Raw genomic sequence first — 7760 nt, 5'->3', positions numbered from 1 at the left:
TCCCCTGAGGGCTGCCGGGCTGCCAGAGGGATGTCTGATTGCCAGCTTAGGCCCAATCCCCCGGGGAGTGTGCCTAAGCCAGCAGGTGGTCATCCCCTGAGGAGTCCCAGACTGCAAGAGGGCACAGGCCGGGCTGAGGGACCCACCCGAGTGCACAAATTTTTGTGCACTGGGCCTCTAGTTTAATATAAAATTTATTAATTTATTTTATACCATTTCCCACTCCACTTTCTGCACCTACTTTCTGCTCAGCCCTAGGGAGCTAGAGAGCAGGACTAAGGAAGATCTTGTTAATAGATGACATGTATTGCCGAAACCGGTTTGGCTCAGTGGATAGAGCGTCGGCCTGCAGACTGAAAGGTCCCAGGTTCGATTCCGGTCAAGGGCATGTACCTTGGTTGTGGGCATATCCCCAGTAGGGGATGTGCAGGAGGCAGCTGATAGATGTTTCTCTCTCATCGATGTTTCTAGCTTTCTATCTCTCTCCCTTCCTCTCTGTAAAAAAATCAATAAAACATATTTAAAAAAAAATAAAAAAAAATAGATGACATGTGAAAAGAGATCTTAAGTAAATGAGAGCAGTGAAGAAAGACTGGATATAGTCTGAAGAATTCTGTAAAGTATTGAATATGGGGTATATGAGAGAGAAATTAATGATGACTTTTCTTTTGATGAAGAACCAAGCAGCTATTTTCTGAGATGAGGAAGGCCTTAGGAGTTGGAAGGACATGGGAGGGTGGGTGTTGAGGGGGCAGGGGGAGTGTGTGATGAAGAAGGGGATCAGCTGCTTTGTTTAAATATGTAATGTCTGAGATTCCGGTTAGCATCTAAATGGAGACTCAGAATAGGCAGCTGGATGCAAGAGTCTGGCATTCAGAGGAAGACGCTCTAGCTCAAGATATAAATTTAGCAGTTGTCAACATGTAGATGGTCTCTAAAACCCTGGGCTGGAGGACATCACTAACAGTGAGTATTGGTATAGATGAGGAGAGGTTCAAGGTTGTACCTTGGTGCTCTTCAATGTTTAGAGGTTCAGGAGAGGAAGAGGAACCAGCAAAGGAGATAAGGAGCAGCTGTAGCCAGTGAAGTGGGAGGAAAATCAAGTGAACTGCTGTGTTTCAGAAGCCAAATGAACAAGTGTCTAAGAGGGAGAGGGTGGTTAACTGGGTCAGAAGGTGCTAAAAGGTCAGGTGAGAAGAGAACTGAGAATTGGCCATCTGAAATAACGATGAATTATATATAAGTGACAACAGCTCTTTCTGTGGGGTGGTGAGTATGGCGGTGCCAGGAGTGGGGATATAGAGAGACAGGCAAGGAATGGATTCTGATGACCTTTTCAGAAATGTTGGTGTTCAGGGGAGCAGAGAAATGGGGCAGTTAGCTCAAAGGGAGTCTGGTGTTTAAGAAGGAAGATACAATTGTATGTTTATGGGATGATGGGAATGAATCAGTAGAGAGGGGAAAATTGGTGAAAGATTGAGGGGCAATAGCTGAACTGAGCAACCTACGGTAGATATGTCAAGTTGGGTTCTCTGAGCAGATGCTGAAGCAGAATTTGAGGAACTAGAAATTTATTAGGGATCAGCACCTGTGAAACGAAAGGGGAAGGAAGCAGGATTGTACAGAGGGAGAAGTCCACCTGTGAATCAGATCTGACAAAGCCTCAGCCAGCCCTGTGGGGAGCTCTGGAGTGAGTATTCTTCTTCTGAGTGTTCTTCCTGGCTGGGCTTTTATATGCCAACCTTGCTCACTGCATGCGAGCTGTCCCAGGAAGGGCATGACCTCAGGTGAAGTGACTCCACAGCTGTAGCAGACCCTGAAGAAGCTGACAAGATGGAGGCTGCTGACTGCAGGTTCTGCAACTGGGCAGCAGGTCCTTCTTTGAAGGGGGTTCTGGGTGGCACATTTTCATGTTTCCCACAGGAGACGAGAGGTGACAGGATCTAGTGCACAAGTGGAGGAATTGTCCTTAGATGGATCGTGGACAGTTTCTAAACATGGAGGATATTTGTACCCACACTGGGTGGGCTTTGGCAGATGTAGTGGAAGTTTTAGAAGTTCATTAACTTTTTCAGTGAAGTCAAGAGCAAAATCATTTACAATGAATGAGTGTGGGAGAGGACTGTTGCGAGTTTCAGGAGAAAGGACACATGAGCTGATTTGGTAGGAGAATGGGGGACGGATGGATTAGGGAATGTAATATGGTTGCCAGGAAGCTGCAAGGAGGATCCAGTGGGAATAGTGACCATGAAGTCAAAGTGAGACCAGTTAGGATTCTTGTTTTTCTCCAGATATATTCAGCTACCCAGGAGTAGATGTGAAGATGGCAAAGGTTTGGGTTTAATCAGGTTAGGATTTTGCCAGGCAAGTATGAAGACAGGAGAGAAGCGTAAGTGAATTGAGTGTATGGGCAGGACAATGAACATGATGGTGCATAGAATCTGAGTTGAGTAGGGAGGAAAGTAAAGACACTTAGTGAAAATGGGGAAGATCTTTATATCTTTGTTGCATTTGTCACTACCTGAAAATTTCATTGCCCCTCATCCAGGTAAAACAGTAAGTTCCTTAAAGCTTTAGGGACTCTGTCTCATTCATCATGGTATTCTCAGCACCTGAAGCAGTGCCAAACACATAGTAAGTGGTCAGTAAGTATTTGCCAAATGAATGCAAACCAATCTTATTAAACTCTTATTATGAAGATTCAGAACGGTTTTTGTTTAATGAAATGGTATATAAGGATAGGATGGGTTATTTCAGCAAAAGTTTATTTAACAGCAGTTCAACAATTTTGTTTAACAGCAAAGGTTTATTTCTCACTTGGTAAAGCTTTCTGTTGGATCAAGCAACTCCCCAGGGCTTCCATTCATGTGGTTTATTTCTTTCTTTAGGCTGCTTTGATCTTATAGATCCACTATCTCAACACAGTCCTTGGTGTTCATGATGGGGGAGCGGGGGAAAGACAGCAAGAGAACTCATTCCTGCCCTTCTATGATTCTGCTCATTGGCCAGTGACCAAATTAGTCCTATGACCCCACCTAACTGCAAAGAATCTAGGCATTATAGGGCACATATGGAGTGGTTGGTGAGCATAGTTGTCTCTGCACAGAAGGGGCTAATAATTGCCATTAGATAAGGTACAATTGAGGTGAAGAGGGAATGTCCCTGAAAATATCCGTTAGTTTTATTTTGGAAATACAGGGTGAAGCAAACGTAGGTTTATAATTATTCCTATAGAAAATAATACAACAATAATAATGATACAAGGATAGATTTTGTGTACTCAAAACTATAAACCTGCCGAAACCGGTTTGGATCAGTGGACAGAGCGTTGGCTTGCGGACTGAAAGGTCCCAGGTTTGATTCCGGTCAGGGGCACGTACCTGGGTTGCGGGCACATCCCCGGTAGGAGATGTGCAGGAGGCAGCTGATCGATGTTTCTCTCTCATCGATGTTTCTAACTATCTATCCCTCTCCCTTCCTCTCTGTAAAAATTCAATAAAATATATTAAAAAAAACAACTATAAACCTACTTTTGCCCCACCCTGTTCTTAAACCCTGATTCTTAATGTTTTTTTCATTTTTCTTTGAGAAGTTTTTATATATACTGCACACATGTATCTGTTCTTCTCATATACTTATCTAGCTCTTACATACATATATTTGTCTTTCCCAGACTATAAGCCTTATGGACAGAGACCATGTTCATGCTATATGTTCTCTTCCAGTACCTGGCACAGTGCCTAACACATAGGAATACCTTAAAAATATTTCTTTAATTGAAATGCATCCCCTTTTGGTGCTTAGACAGTGGCATGAGTGTTGTCTGGCTGCTATTTAAAGACCTTCCAGCAATATCAGTTCAGTAAATGAACATGGCTTGAATAAGCTGATGACCAGATTCTTATTTAAACCTGTTCATAAATATAAATACAGTGACACATTTGCTTCTTCTAAAAACTAGATATCATATTCTATTTTGGTCGAAAGAATTAGCCGAAGTACACAATTTAGTATTGTGAGATTAGTTTTAAAATATGTGAATGTGGCAATATCCAGTTGGTTGGTAGTGACAATGGCCAGGGAAGACTATTTAGGGTGAGCAGTAGGAGAAAATGAGGGAGATGGTGGTTAGACTTAACAAAAGTCAGAGAAGTGATAAGAGGTTTAAAATAAAAAGAGGAGAAGAGAAATAGAAATAAAAAAAGAAAAGAAAATTGAAGCAAATAGAACTCGACTAGAGAGAGAAAGAGAGAGAAGACAGAAAATAATCTTAAAACAACAAAAGAATAATGAAGAGCATGATCTGGAGGTAAAATGTTTGGCTGTTCTACTCTGGCTCTGTTCTCCTAAGGCCAGCCAGCCCTTCCCCCTTGCTTTCTTTCTATATTATTTTTACTTTTTTAAATAGTTTATTGACTTTTAGAGAGAGAGGAAGGGAAAGGGAGAGAGAGAAACATTGATGTGAGAGCATAACACTGATTGTCTGCCTCCTAAAGGCCCCCTACTGGGGATTGAGCGTCAACCCCAGCATGCACATGTGCCCTTGACCAGAAATTGAACTGGCAACTTCTGGTGCACAGGATGATGCCCAACCAACTAAGCCACACTGGCCAGGGCACTTCTCTCTTGCTTTCACTTTTGCCCAGTTGTCTCAGAATCAGGTGGGAGGATCCAGCAGGGAGCCCTAGTACCTCAGAGTACCCTGAGATCTTCTGATTACAGCCCACGATGGTTACAGCCAAGTAATTCAGCTCCCAATGGCAGCCATGGATGTCTAGAGCTTAGTGAATCTAGAGAGCATGGCCTACTAGAAGTAGCATGAACAGATGGATCCAGACTGAGGAAGGTCATAAAATGATTAAATGGGAGGAGTGAAAGATATAATAAAATTCTCAAAAGGAGAGGGAACCTGGAATAGGGGCATGCTCTTACATAATAAGACATTTGGGAAATATATATCTCCAAGTGATTCCTGTATGTCAAAGTTTCCATTAATTCATTCCACTATTTAGTTACAAATCAACATTATTTTAATCCTTGAACTTTATGAAAATTACTGTGAAAATGAAATATTTCATTAAAAAACCCAAACAGACCATTTTCTAATATCTAATTTCTATTTACTTCTGTTATTTCTACCACTGACTCTTCTCCCTCCACACTTTCCTTCAGGAAAAGTTTCTCTCTCTAGGGATTTGTCATGGGATTGAACTTAGATTTCACAAAGACAGGAGGATCTATACCAGGAGTGGGCAAACTTTTTAACTAGAGGGCCACAATGGGTTCTTAAACTGGACTGGAGGGCCGGAACAAAAGCAGGGATGGAGTGTTTGTGTGAACTAATATAAATTCAAAGTAAACATCATTACATAAAAGGGTACGGTCTTTTTTTTCAATAGTTTTATTCATTTCAAACAGGCCGGAATCGGCCCGGACCGTAGTTTGCCCACGGCTGAATTCTATACTCTGCTGTTCACTGATCTTGTGTCCTTTTCTAGAGTTCTCCCTGATTGCCTTTCATCCCTAACCCCATCCACATTCGAGGATGAAAAAAAATCCTCCAGCCATAATGAGCTTCTTTAAATTCTTTGAATTGACATGTTTTTCTTACCTTTGGCTCTCTCTCAGTGCTATACCCCCTACTGGAAAACTCTTTCTCCTCCTAATCTCCGTCCCTGTTCAAATTACACTCACTCTTCAGGTCTTAGTGTAAAAGTCACTTCCTCTGGGCTTCATGTATACTTCCTTCTGTGTGTGCTGTCCTCCATCAGAGTGTCTAGTTTTAGCAGCCTGTCTACTTGTCTATCCCTCTACTCAGCTTGGTGAGGTTGGAGATGTTGCCTTATTAACTCTTTTATCTTTAGCACCCAGCAGTCTCTCTAACTAGCAAGCATTCAATAAATAATGAATGAATAAGAAGGCCAAAGTCTTTGTGCTAACCTTCCCCTACTCCTCTTCCTGTCATCTAAGCTGGTTCTTTGAAATAACTTGTTTGGTAAGTTTATCTTCCAATATCCACCTCCTGCCCAATAGAAAAAACTGACAATTCTAGTAAGTATTCATTTTTTCCCCCAGCCCTCAGATTAGAAGTTACCTGATCAATCTTTAATAGGTATTTGCATGATCAGGGCTCTATGATAAGGTGGTTGCTTCTCCTGTTAATTCCTAACATTCTTTAAATTATAGCATGACTGATTAGGAATAATGCTATACTGCCTCTAACCTACTCCATAAATGTATAGTATATGGATAGGTGAATGAATGAATGCAATGCAGTGCAATTTAACTAGTCACCTTCCACATCCCCAGTAGGGATTATGTCACTCCAGCTCCTGCATATTAGTGATAAAGCAATATTTTCACTGACTGCACCCCCCCCCCCCCAGCATCGTTATCTTTTCTATTACTCAGTATGCTCTGCCCATTGCTAGTTCTCTGGCCATTAGAACTCTCTTTGACTACATCCACCTGTTCCTTTCCAGAACTTTGGTTTCGGAACTGCGTCTCTCCTAAGTAAGAGCAGAGGCTCAGGGCATGCTCAGTAAACAAAGCCGGGTGTAATTTACTGCTCTGGCCTTGCCTTGGAGTCCTGACAGGTGGCAGGTATCCACCATGCTGGCAAAGGAGACTTGCCCTGTTTTGTACAGCTGAACATATTTCCCCCCTAGGCCAATCTAATGTCCTGGCAACCTAAGTTTAAACAGTGGGAACGTCTTCGTTTTAAAAACAATAAAACAGAAGGAATTATTTTGAAAAAATTAAAATGACTAGCAGGAGATTCTCAGAGCACAGACTACATGAATATCAAGTGTTAAGTGATGTTGTGGTGAGGACACACGAGGACGGAGGCGGGGGATGAATGGAAGTGGTACCTATCTTTAACCTCATTGGGCAGATCAAGATTTTTAAAAGGGGTCTCTGAGATTGCTCAGCCCCAGAGTTTCAAGGACCTTCCTAGTCGCTGCCTTCTTGCTAAGAGGGCGCGTTTCTGGGGAGGCGATGCGTGCACGCGCCGGAGGAGGGCAGGCTCGGAGAGGGGCCACTGCTCTCCTGAATAAACAGCAGGGGGAGAAGGGGAGCGCGGCGGAGGACCGAGGGAGGGGAGAGGACTCCGGCTGCTGGGGCAGGGCGGGAGGAAAGGGTTGAGACACGCCCCGGGGCAGGTTGCTGGAGATCCGAGCGCCTCGGAGACTCAGAGCGGCTGCGGGGCGGAGCTGACAGCGGGCTCCGAGCGGCGCACGCCCTCGCCAGCCCTGCGCTCCCACGTCCCCAGCTCCTCACTCCGACCTCGCGCGCAAGGTAAGGAGGGGCGCGGGGTGCAGCCCTTTTCCGAGCGCGGCCCGGCCGGTGTACCAGGTGCGGTTCGGCGTCCACAGGCTATCACCTTCTCCCTCCCTCGCCCTTTCCGGGTCTCCTCGGCATCCCGGAGCTCTCGGCGGGCTGCTCTCAGGGACTCGGGACCCTCCGCCACCCCCACTTTTACTCCGCGGCCCGTTGGACCCCTGCCTCCTTCCTTCTCTCACTTTCCTCACCCCCCGGGCAGCTCCCGGAACCCCGCACCTCGGGCTCTGGGGGAGGAGGCGGGTCTTCCACCCTCATCAGGTGTGGGGCGCAAACACCGGCACCCGCCCCCTCTTCCCCCCCGCCCCCCGCTCATCCCCCCAGGGTGCAATGATTTTCCGGCTGAAATATCACAGCTCCTTCTGTTACCATTCTAACTTTGGGGCGGGGGGGCGGTCAAGGGCGGTATAGCGTCTTTC

The 7760-nt window shown here is 44.9% G+C and overlaps 1 long non-coding RNA gene across 1 annotated transcript in view; it reads left to right on the top strand.

Annotated features, from left to right (window-relative positions):
* LOC107182065 overlaps nucleotides 1–7760 on the top strand; it is a 19204-nt gene that overhangs the window by 10846 nt on the left and 598 nt on the right. The gene's annotated exons all lie outside the window — the stretch shown is intronic.

The sequence above is a fragment of the Myotis davidii genome, unplaced genomic scaffold, assembly GCF_000327345.1.
Source record: "Myotis davidii unplaced genomic scaffold, ASM32734v1 scaffold53, whole genome shotgun sequence".
Lineage (NCBI taxonomy): Eukaryota > Metazoa > Chordata > Mammalia > Chiroptera > Vespertilionidae > Myotis > Myotis davidii.
Note: the sequence above shows the minus strand (reverse complement) of the source record. Positions and strands in the feature narration are given on the sequence as shown.